Here is a 17,218-nt window from a genome sequence, read left to right as displayed (position 1 = left end):
AATCCTTTGCACTCAATGGAGCTGGCAGGAGTGTTTAATGACCAGATGCCCTGCCTGTCACCAATGGGGATTGAACTCACAGCCTCCTGATTGTGAGACGAGAGCTCCATCTCAAGGCCACTGCACCATTCCTCAAAAAGATCTATAAATAAAAGTAGATAATGTATTATACTGAGAAAAAAATTCTTGGAAAAATGAAAAGCAAACTTCTCAAGACTACATGCAACTTTTTATGTGGTCTGTTGCTTTCTCTTGGATTTTTTTTTCTCCTTTTAACTCTCTTCTCATGTTTCCTAGTTGTCTCCAATCCAAAAATTAGCCCCACTTCACAGCTTTGGAGATCCAGTCAGTTAAATTAGAGATTTTTAATATTAACCATATCACAAAGGTCTAATTGTCCTTAAACTTATTTTAATTACCATTTGAAGCCAAGATGACATCTAATTTTGAATATTTCATACAGGCAAATATTTTCATTAAGAGTTATGAAGTCAGTAAAAAATCAAATACATTGGGTCCACTTTAAGTCTAACAACATAAAAGTGTTTTGCTCAATTTTGTACAGCTTCAGAATATTTCATATTTGGGTAGATGGTATTTTAGAAAATTGCATTTATTTTTAAAATCACGGTAAGCAGCATTTGAATGTATTGTTAGTGCCAGCTGAAAGGGTCATTTCTTTGCTTGCCTGGGCAGCAACAAAACAATTCTGCATGCTGATTGCTCTTTTTTCTGATAAAAGCACAATTGAAACCCGGAAAATCTAGGCCCTTAAGGAAAAAGGGGATGAATTATGGGCTTATTAATTATGGGCTGAAGTCATTCGCTCTCTGTATTCCTTTCTAGTTGCTGTAAAGTACTAAATTTTGCAATACTGATGTTTTAAAATATGTTATCTTCAACTATAGTGGAGAAGATAAGTTGCAGACCTCTATTTGGTATCCTAGAAGTGACTCTGTTGAGAACCATTTTTGGAATGTCATTTTTCAGTATTTGTACGCTATAGGTACATTCTTATGATAAAAAAGATTGTCCAAAATGAAATCCAGTCTGCAAAACACCCTGTAGGGATTGAACCATCTGTATAATTTTGGAAGAAGTCACAAGTGAAAGTAAAATATTGAAGTTTGAGGATTTGAAGATTTTATTTATTTATTTTTGTCAATTGCTTACAAGATAATAGGTATAAGTAAAAACATAGTTATGAATACATGGATATATATAAGAAAAAGAAAAGAAATAAAAGAAACAATAGGACAGGGACGGTAGGCACATTGGTGCGTTTATGCACGCCCCCTTACAGACCTCTTAGGGAAGGGGTGAGGTCAATAGTAGACAGTCTAAGGTTAAAGTTTTTGGGGTTTGGGGAAGAAACCACAGAGTCAGGTAGAGTATTCCAGACATTGACCACTCTGTTGCTGAAGTCAAGTCGTATTTTAAAGCAGAGGTTCCTGAGAAGATTAGGGGGGAAAAACTATAATGAAGGCCACTTACCCCATATAATGGTTTCCTTGTACTTGTAGGAAAAATAAAAAACATTCAATTGAATTTAATGTGCCCAATTAAAAAAAAGTATACATACAGTAGATAATAGTCTTAGTATTCAAAGAGACTAAAAGTTATGAAACAGAAAATACAAACAAAATTACCTTTTAGGTATATTGAATTGATTGATTTATTAGAAATGAAGTAAATTATTTCATTCTACTCCCTAACGTGATTTAATGTGTAGCTTCGCAGAATATTGTTTTTATTGGTAATAATACCTGAATGAACACTGAATTATGTTAGTATAGATAGGGTTATCAGAATATGCTACCAGATGCATCAACCGTCAATATTTCCAATTGGTGTCCTTCAAGATCAGATTTTTTAAAAATATGTATATGACTGGTTTTCAGTGATGATCACCAATTTTGAAAATTTTCCCGATAGAAATGTTTATGTTTCAGCAGTTTAGGCTTCTAAATAGTTTCCAGTTAAAGGCAATGGATTGTTTTGATTGAAATGATGTTGAAATAATGTAAGTAATAGTTTAATTCAGCGATGTCACGTGATGTATTGGGACTTTTTTCCCCTTGGCTAAACTGGGCATGGGCGTGGCCAGCACATGAAGCATCCGGCTTGCGGGCCGGGAATTTGACAGCCCTGGTTTAACTGATTTCAGTAATATAATGCTGATAGATTAGATCAGAGGTCTGCAAACTTGGCAACTTTAAGACTTGTGGACTTCAGCTCCCAGGATTCCTCAAAGCCAGCAAAGCTTGCTGAGGAATTCTGGGAGTTGAAGTCCACAAGTCTTAAAGTTGCCAAGTTTGGGGATCCTTGGATTAAATGTTTCTGCTGTAGGGTTTTTAATACTGTTTTTAAGAGTATCTTTTAAATAATATTAACTATTAGTATCTATATTTCTGCATTTATGGAAGCCACTTAATGGAGAACTGTGCTAAATAACTTTCGAAATAAATAAGATTTATTTTCTTCTATAATACGTTTTTCATCTATATATGAGAACTGGCCCACACCTCTCTGTAGTTTGAGCCACATAGCATTTGCACCTTATTAGTAAGATTAATACTGTCTGCATACATGTTTTTCTGAATATTGCAAGAGAAAAAGGAAATGTAGCCCAATTTCAGAGCACAACAGCATTTTCTTTAAAAGTAACCAAGTCAGTTTGCTGTCAAGATCTTGTCTCAGGGTATGGATGGGAAGGAAATACTCAACTCAACCTCTGACATGATCAAATAAGTGTTTGGATCTCCAGATTGAAAATGTTGTGTCATTACACTGGAAGAGGATCCTACTTTCCTCATTATGTTTAGTGTACAATTCAATATGGGAGAGTGAGTTGTCTTCTTTAATTTCCAGCTCTTATTGAAGGAGCAGGTGGCAATCTAGCCAATAAAACCTTCACACAGATTAATCTAGCGTGCTGATTGTGCCCATATGTGAATCAGAAGGCCTTTAGGGCAGTTACTGATGTCATGATGCTCTTGTGTATGGACTACTGCAATGCAGTCTACATGGGGCTGCCCTTGAAGACCACTGGAAACTTGCAGCTTTTCCAGAATGCAGTAACACAGGTTGTTATCACTATCTGCATCCATAACATCTCTGCTTTATAAGCTGTACTGGTTGTCAGTAGGCTTCCTGGTAAGTTGCTTATTAAGACTTTAAAGATAGTGCTTGAGTTCATTTAATTATGTTTGAAGTTATATTGGCATTGGAAAATGACTTATGACTGGTCCACATACTTAAGGCCGTCACAGTCTCTCCCTAGTCACGTAATCAAAATGCATTTCTGATGGTTGCAGTGTCCTGGTGTCATGTGATCACCATCTGCAACCTCCCCACCTGGCTTCTGACAAACAGTGGGGGAAGCCAGATCTGCTTAATGATCATGTAATTCAGAGTTCCCCAACTTTTGGGTTGGCGGCCCAAAGCAGGGGAGGAGGGGTCTAGTTTTGTGGGAGGAGCAGGTGAGTACCATTACTTGAGTATTATTATAGCATTTGAGTAATTGAGTAATTGTAATTTAATTGGGCCTGGTTGCAAATAGGCCATGACCCTGTACTGGGCTGCGGCCCACAGTGGGGGACCTCTGATGTAATTTACTTAACAACTGCTGTGATTCACTTAAAGCTGTGATTAAATCAGCTGCGGCAAAAAAGTTCATAAAGTCAGCCTTTACTCACTTAAGAGCCACCTTGCTTTAGCAATGGAAATTCTGGTTATAAGTTGAGGACTACTTTCGTAGCCTAGTTGTCTGATATAACACCTGCCTTCTCTAGTTTGTGGCCATCCCACGTGACTGAGCAGAGTTGGCATGCTGTGGGTCCCATTAATTAAACAGTATCGCTTAATGGGGTAAAGAAGTGCATCTTCTTTGTAATAGCACCTGCCCTCTAGAACAACATCCTGCTTAAGATTTGTATAATCCCCACCCTTGTTTTGTTTAGGCAAGCTTTTGAAACCTTGCTCTTCCCTGAGGCTTTGAGATTGAATAGGTGGTAGATCACTTATAGGATAAGCCTATTGGAGGTTGTGTTGTGTCATTTTATACTCATTGCTTTAAACTGTCTTGTCTTGTATCCTGCCCAGAGTCATTATAGAGTTGGGCGGCCTCTGAATTTAATAAATGACAATATTTTCTCATAACTATCATTCAGTAAATACCTACTGAATGAAGGAACACTTTGAACTGAGGTTTTGAAGACTGGTATTAACTGGTACAGATCAGCATTCTTCAAGTTAGTATCTATCAAATATTTTGGTTTAATACCCAGAATTTCCTCTTAGCATTCAGTTATGATATTTGGGTTGTAGTCCATTATATCTAAAAGTCACTAAATTTGGCTATGTGATCTAGTGGGCTGAATTTCTTTTTCATAAGGCAACTTAATTTCAGGAAACTTATGAACTTAAGCAGTCGGTTTATTTTATTAATAGGCTTAAAAGTGGAAGATCTGATTGAATATTGATGCAACATCAAAAACAATTTATCAGTTGACATTTTCTGATTCATAAACTTTCTGATTCACTTTACACTATGTAAAGTAGAAATTAAACAATTACCAAAATATATATGAATGTATAAATTACAATCATTAAAATTACTCAGAAAGCTGGGGATTTAAAGCAAAACTTTGGTAACATTGCAGTGGTGAAAATATGCAGAACCTTGATTTAAAAGCAGGAGAGAGTTTGACAAAGTCCTTCCTGGAGAATAAAAGGTTAAAAAAAAAAAACATATGTTATTTAGAATTGATAGATTATCAATCCAAACGCTCTGTTATTGTCCTTTGGCCAGACCATGCTGGCTGGAGAATTCTGGGAATTAAAGCCCACATATTTTAAAACTGATAAAGTTGAGAAACTTTATTATATTTTTTGCGGGGTGATGAGAATGGGGGGAGGGGCTGAAGGAAAGATCTTAAGACTTTTCAACCAACATAAATTTGGGAGAGAAAGTGCTGCATAGAAGCTCCCTTGCTTTTGGGCTAGTGAAAAAGCATGTGCTATATTTCAATACATCAATATGTCATAAAGGAAACAAGTTAATACCTAATTTAGAAGAGTTACTGATTACTGAGGCAAAGCAGATGCAAGAAGGTAATGCCTTTAAGCATGTTTCATCTATACTCTCTGAATAATTGTTTGGAGCAAAAATGCAATAAATGTGCTTTGGGATTTAACAATTTCTGTCCCTCTTGCAAGGTTAAATTGGAAGTAGGGATTAAGGTGACTCAGAACTCGATTCCCAATTCTTAGAACTGTGAAGAGTAAACAGTTGGGTCAGACATATGTTATATGAAAGCCTTGGAGTATGATGTTCTCAAGAGTCCCATGCAAGAGTTTATTATTATATTCCCTTGATAAGTCATTACTAATTGAAATGGATTTTGGCAGAAAAATAAAATCCTAAAGGGATTGTTTGCACACATAGTAAATCATTTAAATATGGCTTTATTGTCCGAAGATGAGAAGGAAATTGGAACATCTGTCTAATAAAATTATTCTGATGAGATCATTCTACCTCAATCAGGCACTCCAGTTTTATTGTTTCATAAACTTTCACATACAGTTAATTCTTAAACTACAATCATATCTGGCCTTATATTTTGCCCTGTGCTAAGTGTACTTAAAAGGCTTAATAACCATTTGAAGATACAATGGATCCCCTAAAATAGCAATAGCACTTAGACTTATATACCACTTTACAGTGCTTTACAGCCCTCTCTAAGCAGTTTACAGAGTCAACATCTTGCCCCCAACAATCTGGCTCCTCATTTTACCCACCTCAGAAGGATGAAGGCTGAGTCAACCTTGAGCCTGGTGAGATTCAAAATGCCAAATCTCAGGCAATTGACAGTCAGCAGAAGTAGCCTGCAGTACTGCACTCTAACCACTGCCACCGCGGCTCATAAAGAAAAGCGACTTAGGAGCTACAGTTCCAAAGTTTGCAATCCTCCCCATGGTCACATGATTGTATTTGGAGCAGCTGGTCCATATGTGACCACAATTTACAATGTTTTTACTTCTAGTTTCTAGAAAAAAAATGTAACAAAAAAAGGGGAGGGGGTTCGCTTAATGACTGTAACATTGGCTTAATAACCATGCATTCATTTTACAAACACGATGTCACTTAACAACCTCCGCATGGCAAAATCAGGTCTGGTCTTGTAATGTTCCATTTTATGGGTATCAAAACCTAAGATCGTAATTGCTAGGTTCAATTATAGTTATAATTTAAGGATTACCTGTATGTGTTTCCATCCCTTTGAGATATATTTTAACTCTTCCAGGTTAGTGTCAAAGATTGGCCTTTAGTTAATCAAATAACATCAGTATCTATTCTAGTACTATAATCAGGTGGTGTAGTCTGACAGGATCCCTACCTTGTTTTTAGCCTTTCTGTCCTCTGACTGCTAAGACATTGCAATAAATTGGGCATTATACTGTGTTCTGCTGTTTGTTGTGCATGCCTGAGACAATGCATTCTGGATCCTTGTGGTTGTGGCCAATGCTACCACAATAGTTGCTGCTGGATTCCTTACTCCATTGAACCTGTATATTCTTGATATAAATCATGTATTGTGTTCCAAACTGTGGTGGTGTTTGTGCCACAAATAAAATGTTTCCAACTAACAATTTTTTCAAAAAAAGCAATGATTAAAAAGGGAATTATTGTCCAAGAATTTAAAAAAGCAATGATTAGAATGAAAATTGTTGTCTCTATCAACAAATACTTTTGGCGACCATAAAGGAGGAGCTTGATCGAAACCAAGTGCAAATATTTTTGTTTAAAAGAAATATATAGATTTCCAATATAACTAAGAACATTTTTATTATTATTTAAGAACATTGGAGTTTCATTTAAGTGCAAAAAGGACAGAGTTTGAATGGTCCCATCTGTTAGGTGATTAGCCATCATGCTGCTGGTGGGAACGGAACAGAGTAGAATGGGTAGTTTTTAGCTTACAACCACAATTGGAAACAGACTTTCTGTTGCTAAGGCAGTTGTTAAGTGCGTTGTGCCCAATTTTATGACCTTTTAGCCACTATTTTAAAGTGAATCACTACCTTTGTTAAGTGTAATGCAGCAGTTAGGCGAATGCACTTTCTTCCATTGATTCCAGTTGTCAGAAGCTGAGAAGGTCACCCATGGCCATCACATGACCCTGACATGTAGCGTGTTGATTGCTATATACTCAGCATGATATAAATACATACTGATTGCTGAGTGCTCAAATTTTGATCCCATAATTGTGGGGATGCTGCGATGGTCATAAGGGTGAGGAACAGCTGTAAGTCGCTTTTTTCAATGCCATTGCGATTTCAAACAGTCACTAAATTAATAGTTAAGTCAAAGACCACCACATTAAATTTCCTTCTAGCTCAAAAATATTGGCAGAAAATTAGAAATTGGCTGGAAGAAATGACAAGAGAACAGATCGAATTCAAACCAGAGTCCTTTTTGTTAGGGATCTTTGATAAACAAATATCAAAAAAAGTGAAATATATAATAATACACATTTTGACAGCAGCCAGATTGGCTTTTGCACAATGTTGGAAGCAGCCTCATATTCCATCAGAGGAGATGATTATTCAAAAAATTTCAAGTTGTGCAGAAATGGACAAATTAACTTTGGCATTAAAAAATAAAGACACTTCAATATACTACAACAGCTGGAACTGCTGGTACAAATGGATAGACCAAAGATAGACTTCACAGTAAAAGGCAAAAGAGGATAGGATAGATCCATAGTAGTGATATACAGATATATGTAAGGATTAGGTGTGTGTATGTGGCATAAAATAAGGATAAAAAGAGGTTTTACAAACTGTTGAAGATGAGAATGTTTTTAATAGTTTTCTATGTTTTTCTTTCTATTTTCTTCTTCCTTTCTTCTTTTTCTCTCTTTCATTTATGTATGTGTTGTTGGTTTATTTTAATTGTAAAATCAATAAAATTTATTTTTAATTTTTTTTTTCCTTCTATCACCACCCCACCAATCATAATGAACGAGTTTGAGTCCCCAAAGAAGAAAGCAGATGAAAGCTAAAAAACAAAATGTGTTCCTATTCTTTAACAATTGCAGGAGAAAGTACTGCTTACAAATATAGAAAGCCAAACTGCTTTTGCCATTACTCCATCCTAAATATATTGAGTGTTCTCACTGCTGATCTTGCAGAGCGGACATTAGTAGTTTTTGGGATGACGACAGCTGGCAGAATTAAAATGTCTTTGGGAGCAGTCATATTCTAGGTAAGCTAATGACAGAATATGGGCCTTATCTGAAAGGCCATGGATTGAATCTAGAGAAGACGAAATCAAAGTTGAGTTAGAGTGGAAGGAATGGATATTTTAATAAACTTATCTTTCTACAATAAATGTGATTCTTCTCTTTCCTTGGTCCCCATAGATGCAGATAAAGGAATCTATAACACTCTTACCTAGATCCCCTTTCATTATAAGAGGATGAAGTTAAAGTACTAGTCCTGCTAAAGAACTTTTGACAATGACTAAATTTTTACAATATTCCTTAAAGATTTATTCCATATTACATTTGTCTCCTAAATTGTTTTGTAAAAGGCCTACTAAAGCAAACTAGAAACTCTTTAAAGACTTTCTTGCTGTTGATCATAAGATTTTGGGACAGTTTTCATAGTAGATGCAGCATCAATGCTATTTCAGGATTACTTCCATGTTAATTTTGCCCTTGATATATTTAAGTTTTCATTTGTACATATACACACAAATGCAACCATTGGATCCATTTCTAAATAAATACCCAATACCTTGCACTTTTTAAACTGCACTGTTGGAAAAAGGAGGAGAAAAAATAAGTCTTCTGAGGAGAATTTATTCTCCTTTGGGCATTAATGTATTTGCAATCCTGTTTCACCCTCTTAAACAATTGCATTGTTTCCCAATATTGATTGCACAGTTGCATCTTTCCCCATGACTGCCAGCACACATTGTTAATGTGAACATTTTATGTGACTTGACAGAAAATTGTCTGTGACCATTGAGAATGGATAGCTGAGCACCCTCTGCCTGCCAAAAGGTAGGATGTCAGTTTCTTGTGAGGTAAACATTGCATGACCTATAAGCCAGCCAGTCAGCTCATACATTGCCTTATTAGGTAAGCAGCTGGGGATTATGTCTGAGGACAGAATTGACTATATGGCAAGCCGAACATCCTTCTGAGAGAGAGAGAGAAACAGAGAGAAGGGATGTAAGCCTAGTTGAAAGACAATCAGTGCTGAGATTTGTTTCCATTTGCATTTTCATTGAACATAGAATTTACACTGTGTGTGCATTATAAACTGTAGTGAAAAGATTCATCCAAATAGCTCATGAATTCAGGAAGAAATAAAACAGTCAAATGTCTTTTCTTTCACTGTGCCTTGAACTAGAAAAGCCTACATTATATGCAGTTTTCCGTTACTGTACTTGTTTTTCTAACAATATTGATGGATTTATTTTATTCTCTTTGCTAATTTATTGATTTAGAGTAAAATTTTTAGCTCATCATAAATTTAATAATTGGAACTTGAAAATAATAGATGTGTGGAAACAAGTATGGAAAACAGCCTTTTAGCCTGTGATCATTTAATAAAATCTGGTAATTTAAAAAAAAAAGTAGGTTCAAAACAAACACAAAAATGACCCAAGAATGCAGGATTGCATAAGTACAGTGGTCCAAGACTAGGCAAAAGTAGCACAAAACTGTTGGTGAGAAGGTAATACGACGTTAAACTTTGTCTAAGTTTAAGAGGATGCCCAGGGTTTAAATTACTATAAACATGAATTATTCTAATCATCCTGTTTGTAAGAGTCTGACCCATGCCTCACACTGATACAATGGCACTGATATGCAATAGAACTCTTAATATAGAGCTTATGCTCTGTACAAGGCAGAATTATAGGCAGAAATTGCTCTTAAATAATATAAATAATTACACTTTTATGTTTCTTCCCTCATATGCAAGTAATATGTAAAGGACATCGTAGGATCCTTAACATGTTGCCTTCTGCCAGCTCTTGATAGCTTAATCTTGTATGAGGTGGCTTAACAGTATCTCTCTAGGATTTCCAGCAAGATTTTTTTCCAATTTCTCTAGCAAATGCCAGAGTTGAGCTTTTTGTACAAAGCACATGTCCTATAGCTAAATTATGGCTACTACTTTTACCTTCTCTCCAGCCAAAGAAACCTTCTGTCCCTAAAAAATTCCTGGGATCAGGAAATTCCTATCCCAGAAATTAAAGTTCTTAAGCTGTCAACTAAGTACAAGGGTTTGCTATATTTCTACTTTATATAAGGAGATGAATGTGGAATTGTCTTTGGTTGGAAGATTAGAATAAAAATGTGGCCACTTTGATTCACTCAGTATTGAAAGAAACCATTAAATTTTCTTCTTTTTCAAAAACAAACAAACAATCAATTAGTTGTTTCAATTAAAAAATATATACATATCTTTAGTGCAGGGGTCTTCAAACTTGGCAAGTTTAAGACTTGTAGACTTCAACTCCCAGAATTACTGAGCTAACATGACTGGAGGAGGAATTCTGGGAGTTGAAGTCCACAAGTCTTAAAGCTGTCAAGTTTGAAGACCCCTGCTTTAGTGGTTTGTCAAATGAACAATTCCTTAGACCCAATGGGTAATACAATAATATCATAATTGCTTTTTGATACTGAATCCAGAATTAACTGGATTCAAGATACGACATATGCTGAATTCTCAACATTACACTTTGTATAGGCCTAAGTCCTCTGCTGAGTCAGATGTCATTCATATGTTTCTCTATGTGTATACATATATTTTGTTTTTAAAAACAAATGCAATATTGGAAATAATTTCATAGTTGGTAAGATCTTCTTCCGTGACTAGTTCAAACTCTAAACTGCCAGAACGAAGCAACCTTCTTGGCTTTGGCATTGGCCAAAAATAAACCATTAAAAAAAAACAGCTGGTAAGATGAAACTTCAGTATAGATTACAAAGCTTTTAAAATTTGTGTACAAAATGCTTCTTTGGCAGAGAAAAACCACTGGGATATTTAATGTTGAAATGTTAGAGAAAAAAATGAATATGCAAGTCATTTGTCTTATTTAGTTTTTATTATTGTCATGTTTATGTGTGGTTTTTTTGTTTTGTTTTTTATTTGTTTCCTTAGTGGTTATTTGGAGGAAGGAGTATTGGAATAGCTTGTAGCCTATTTGAAGTAGTAGTTGAAATTGGTTCAATGCAGCCAAATATGGTTTACAGCAGGGTCTAAACCAGAATTCTCCAGCAAGTAAGTTTGGAAACTCCTGGTTTAAAGTAATAACAAATTCTAGCTGTAAATGGATGTGCCCAAACTTTCAACATTCTCTAAGGCAGTCTTGAATTATTGCCTAGCAATAGATCTGAGTGAAGGAAAATAAAATGCATTAAACATGTTTCCCACTGGAGAAATGATCTCATGTCAGGAAACTTTATACCAGAATGAAACTTACATAAATAATATCCAGTAGGAAAACATCTTTTGAGGAGTGAAATAAGAAAAAATATTCTCCATTATACATTTACACACCCAAATATGTGTTACATTTTAAATGAATTCCTCCCTTTTCCACATTTGATTGAATGCTTTAGTTGTGATATGACCCACCGCAGTTACCATTTGGGATTGGGGTTGAAAAATATCCAACATTTGCTGATTGCCAGCCAGCCCATGCAAAATGAGTAAGGTTTGTTTGTCAGAATGCATGTGAATCTAATTTGGGAAGAGGAAAAGTATGAAAAGCAGTTGCATCTTGCAAATATTATTGTGAGCTTCTAGAAGGCATTTAACTGGACATGTTAATTATTATGGTGGGCTTTTGTTCATGTTTATGTAGGTAATGGGCAGTTGCAGCAACATAAGCTTATGGATAATTCGTCAGAACAACTCATAACTGACCTGTAGACCTTTTATTACCACCTCTAGTAAACTTACCTGTTGGAGTCAGTTGGCCAATTCAGCAACCAAGGACCAGACAAGTGTGTTTTCTAGAAAAAAATATTGTGTTGACTTTTCCCCAGGAATAATGGCCAAGAAACAGAAGGAGTTTAGGGTGAAATGTTCTAGGATGAAGAAAGGAATATAACCGACATAGATTTCTAGGTGTGGTTACTATAGTGCCATTAAAGTTTGAGTTGTGTTTTCTCAAGTCAATTTTTACTCAGTTACCCTCTTAGCTTTTTAGATGCCTAATTGTCATCTTAGAATTGTTGATATGTTCATACTTTCTCTTTTGAAGCATTTATCTTTTCCTTCAGTGTAATTCATATGACCCTCGACTTACAACAATTCATTTGGTGACCATTCAAAGTTACAACAGCACTTAAAACATGACATTTTTTACACTTATGATTGTGGCAGCATCCCCATGATCTCATGATTTACATTCAGATATTTGACAACTGGTTCAGATTTATGCCAGTTGCAGGATCCCTGGATCACATGATCACTTTTGCAGCTTTCTGACAATCAAAGTCAATGTGGAATCCAGATTCACTTAACAACCATCTTACTAACTGAATAACTGCAGTGATTCACTTTAACAAATGCCTCCGAAAAGTCATGAAATGAGACCAAACTTACTTTACAATTTTTTCATTTAGCAACATAAATTTTGGGCTCAATTGTGGTCATAAGTTGAGGACTGCCTGTACTCATGCAAGGCCTACTTTGTTATGTGTTTTAAATAATTCATAGTTTATTTTGGAGAGTGCCAGTTTTTGTGTTGGGGTTTGTAATCTGGTAACACGCTTCTTCAAAATGACTAGGAGGCACTAACTGAAGGTATTCCTGTCATTCATTTAGAAAAGGATACATGTTTTTTTTTCTTTGCAACTTGCTCCCTTAACCCTGGTAGAGGATAGAAAGAAAAAGCTGATATCAAAGACCAGCTGAAGGCAATGCCTACTACATCAGACCGGACTCTCTTGGTAGGGTGGGGCAAGGTAGTAGCAGAGATACCTGTTTTAGGATGCTTCAGTCTAAAATGAAGTCAGTGTAAATTAATTCCTACATGCTATTGCAACTTGAAGTATATAATTCAAACTTTACTGATGTCAAGTAGATGACTCACGTTTTTCAGATGCTAAGTACAGCTTGACTTTGACTGTGACATTTTTGAAAATCTCTGCATTCAGTGCACTAAGAAGAAAGTTCACTTTCTTCCTGGCCTACAAATCATTTTGTGTTGTTGAGTCAGAAGTATAAAATTTAATGTATTATGTTGATTGGTCACACAGTCCTTCCACAACTGGATTTGGTATTTTTCTTCATCTATTGAGTTCGTCTTAAGCATCAGGCTATTATTACTACTGTTGTTTTCAGAAGCGCTACTTGATTTCCCCCTTTTGTAGCTTTCAAATGGCCTTGATTTATATTAATCAAACTTATCCTTTGAATTCACACCTCATAGAAGTAGCAATTAGTTAAATACATTTCAACTTTTGCAAAGGCTGTTGGCTGATCCTCTCCTCACTCTTTTTTTCTGTAGTGACATTATTCCCTAATTTTTACATCTTATGCTGATGGTTGCATGCTTAATCCCCCAAGATAAGGTCAGGTGCTCTAGTTTGAAAGAAAAAAAATCTGCTGTGATATTCTGTGATGTATTGGAACTGGCATGCCCTGTTTTTGCCATGCTTATGTCTCATTGTATAAATAAGCTCTGCTCTTTGGTATGTGTGTGAATCCATTCTATGTGAGTAGAAGAATTTTGCTAGCTGCCTTAAGATTTGCATTCCCAGGTGGAATTAGATCATGATTTATATGTCTGCATCAGAGAAATAGGTTTGACATCTGTGTGAATAAAACTTTTTATATGCTTGCCTAGTAATTGTATTACAGTGGGCTGTTTGAAATATTTCCTCATACTTCAACCTATTTTATCTTCTAAAAAAACAACTCAAATTGAAAAGCAATTTTTAACTTAATTCATCTGAAGGGAAAGAGGGTATCATCATTTATGCAACTTTGGCTCTGAGTATTTATATCATCCAAGTTTGTCACTTAGAACAGAATAGAATAGAATAGAATAGAATAGAATAGAATAGAATAGAATAGAATAGAATAGAATACTTTATTGGCCAAGTGTGATTGGACACACAAGGAATTTGTCTTGGTGTAAATACTCTCAGTATACATAAAGAAAAGGTACATTCATTAAGAATCAAGAATCATAACGTACAACACTTAATGATAGTCATAGGGTACAATCAACAATCAAATCATACTAGGAAACAGTCAATATAAATCTTAAGGATACAAGCGACAAAGTTACAGTCCTACAATCACAAGTGGGAGGGGATGGGTGATAAGGAGTGGTGAGAAAATTAACTGTAGTAGTAGTGCACACTTTGTAAATAGTTGAACAGTGTTGAGGGAATTATTTGTTTAGCAGCGTGATGGCTTTCGGGGGCAAACTGTCCTTGTGTCTAGTTGTTCTGGTGTGCAGTGCTCTATAGTGTCATTTTGAGGGAAGGAGTTGAAACAGTTTATGTTTGGGATGTGAGGGGTCTGTAAATATTTTCACAGCCCTTTTTTTGACTCATACAGTATACAGGTCCTCGATTGAAGGCAGGTGGATAGTAATTGTTTTTTCTGCAGTCCTAATTATCCTCTGAAGTCTGTGTCTGTCCTGTTGGGTTGCAGAACCAAACCAGACAGTTATAGAGGAGCAGATGATAGACTCAATAATTCCTCTGTAGAACTGTATCAGCAGCTCCTTGGGCAGTTTGAGCTTTCTGAGTTGGCGCAGAAAGAACATTCTTTGTTGTGCTTTTTTGATGACGTTTTTGATGTTAGGTGTCCATTTTAGGTCATGTGATATAGTAGAACCTAGAAATTTGAAGGTCTCTACTGTTGATACTTAGAAGGCCACTATGGAAAAACTGGCATCAGTGTGTCAATACTGGGTTCACTGGTAAAACAAGAGGCTTTCAGTCAAAATGACAGAACCAAGTATTTCTAGAATACAGTAGGAATCATTAGCATGAGTTCATTAAGCAATAATAGCTACTGACCTGAAGAACAATTCTCCACACAGTGTTAGGTAACTATTTTAGAACATGTGAAATAATTTATCTCTATGTACATAATAGGTCTAATATTAATACTTCATTCCAATGTCCTTCATATGTATTGGACTGCAGAATCCATCAACCTCAGCCATTTAGTGTCCATAGAAATCTTGTCTATACAATAAAAAACTTGCTTGTGGCAAAATGGCACTAATGTCTGTCTGTCTTCTGTCTGTCTGTCTGTCTGTCTGTCTATCTATCTATCTATCTATCTATCTATCTATCTATCTATCTATCTATCTATCTATCTATCTATCTATCTATCTCTGAGCCACGGTGATGCAGTGGTTAGAGTGCTGTACTGCAGGCTACTTCTGCTGACTGCAGTTCAAATGTCACCAGGCTCAAGGTTGACTCAGCCTTACATCTTTCCGAGGTTGGTAAAATGAGGACCCAAATTGTTGGAGGCAATATGCTGACACAGTAAAACACTTAGAGAGGGCTGTAAAGCACTGTAAAGCAGTATATAAGTCTTAAGTGCTATTGCCATATCATCTACAAGAGATCCTTTAGTAGTACCATAAATTTTGTACCAGCTACAATCCAGAAATTCTATATGTGCTACTTTTTTTTTTGCAAGAACCCTAGGTACATATTTATCTTTGGTTCTTTATCTTTACACAATAGAGGTGGGTTTGAATTAAGCACGCAAACTAGAAAGGTTAAAATTATCTACTTCCTTTCTTCCACTAGTTTTCCCTTCCCTAATATTGTTACAGAACATATTTTTAATTGTCTTCCATTTTAGGATAGGAAACATTCCTGAACCATTGCAGAACCTTACTATGAAATGGTGGCTATGTATGAAATATTATCAACTTTTTTAACAACCGATTGTCTGCTGTAATGACTGACTGGGTGGGCATGGCCAGGGGCGTGGCCGGGGGTGTGACAACATTCAGTCTTCTGCAGCACTCTGCCAGTCAAAACGGGGTACGGGGATTAATTACAAAATGTGGACTTTGCTTTGTGCCATCCAGATCCAGCGAGCAAGGGATGTGAACTACATAGAAAATACATTTTTGTTTGGTTATGAAGAAATATTCCCAAAGTCAGATGTACACTAAATGTAAACTGACTTTTAGCTACACATCTTCCCAGTAAACAGCAAATTTTGAAGTTCCAGGTAAAGAGGATTCATTTTAGAATGAGTAACCACAGTTTGCACATTGGAGGCTCCTAAAGAAATGCTGGGAAACTGTATTTTAAAGAACATTTGAGGGAGTGGTGCAAAAAAGCCCTTCTCTGCTTGAGGCTGTAGAGCCCTGGTACCAATCAAAACACTGTTTGTGAAGCAACTGATCAACACTGACAGGGTAATCTACTAGTATATGAAAATAAGACTAACTCCACTCCCCTCTAGTACTGATGATGTCACCTAGTTTGGTAATGAAACATCTGCGAGAAAACCATCAAGCCCAGAGAACACCAAGGACCCATAGTTCAACCCTGAGCTACAAATATTATCTTCTATTGATAAACACTTTTTGATTAGAGAGACACAGAGCTTGCCTTATATGAGATGGCTCCCAGTGATTTCATTCTAAATCTTGCTATGATTTCTATAAATAAGGCATATAGAATTATAATGGCTGAGTATTTGATCCTTCATACATCAAAAAAATTACAAAGCTAAGGGATAAATGAATAAAAAACAGATTTGAAAAAAGAAAAAGCTCAGGAAAGAAAGAGTAAAAATGTAAGAAAAAGGAAAAGAAAGAAAACCAAAAAAGAATGACTTCCAACTTTCTTTGATAAAAATATAAGTAAAAATATATCAAACTCTTACTCTAAGATTAACATTTGTCTGCATTATTTCCATAATCCCATATCTAATCATCAAAGTCCAGTTCAACTTTTAATTTCAGTTTCTTACAAAAAAATCCAGTAATGGTTCGCTTTAAACACTATTTGTTAAGGACACCACAACTGTTTTAATTGCACCAAATTCTAAGACTGAGAAACGCTGATCCACAGATAGGGATTTTTCCATTCCTCTTTTACTGGTTCTTACTTACTTATGAGCAATCATAATGTAAAATCCTCTCTTTCACCCCATTCCAGACCAATGATAATGCAAAATCCTC

The 17,218-nt window shown here is 35.8% G+C and overlaps 1 protein-coding gene across 49 annotated transcripts in view; it reads left to right on the top strand.

Moving 5' to 3' along the window:
- Positions 1–17,218, top strand: part of SVIL (supervillin) — a 175,580-nt gene that overhangs the window by 69,623 nt on the left and 88,739 nt on the right. For 2 of the 49 annotated variants that reach the window (XM_087945102.1, XM_087945092.1), the window contains exon 1: positions 9,019–9,074. The exons of the other annotated variants lie outside the window; for them this stretch is intronic. The gene's annotated coding sequence lies outside the window, so the exon portion shown is untranslated. Of the gene's footprint in view, positions 1–9,018; positions 9,075–17,218 lie in introns of those variants that run through there. 49 annotated transcript variants of the gene reach the window in all.

Source organism: Notechis scutatus, chromosome Z, assembly GCF_049901735.1.
Source record: "Notechis scutatus isolate UNSWTSFEM ecotype Mainland chromosome Z, rNotScu1.2, whole genome shotgun sequence".
NCBI lineage: Eukaryota > Metazoa > Chordata > Lepidosauria > Squamata > Elapidae > Notechis > Notechis scutatus.
This window is presented reverse-complemented; position numbering and strand designations above follow the sequence as displayed.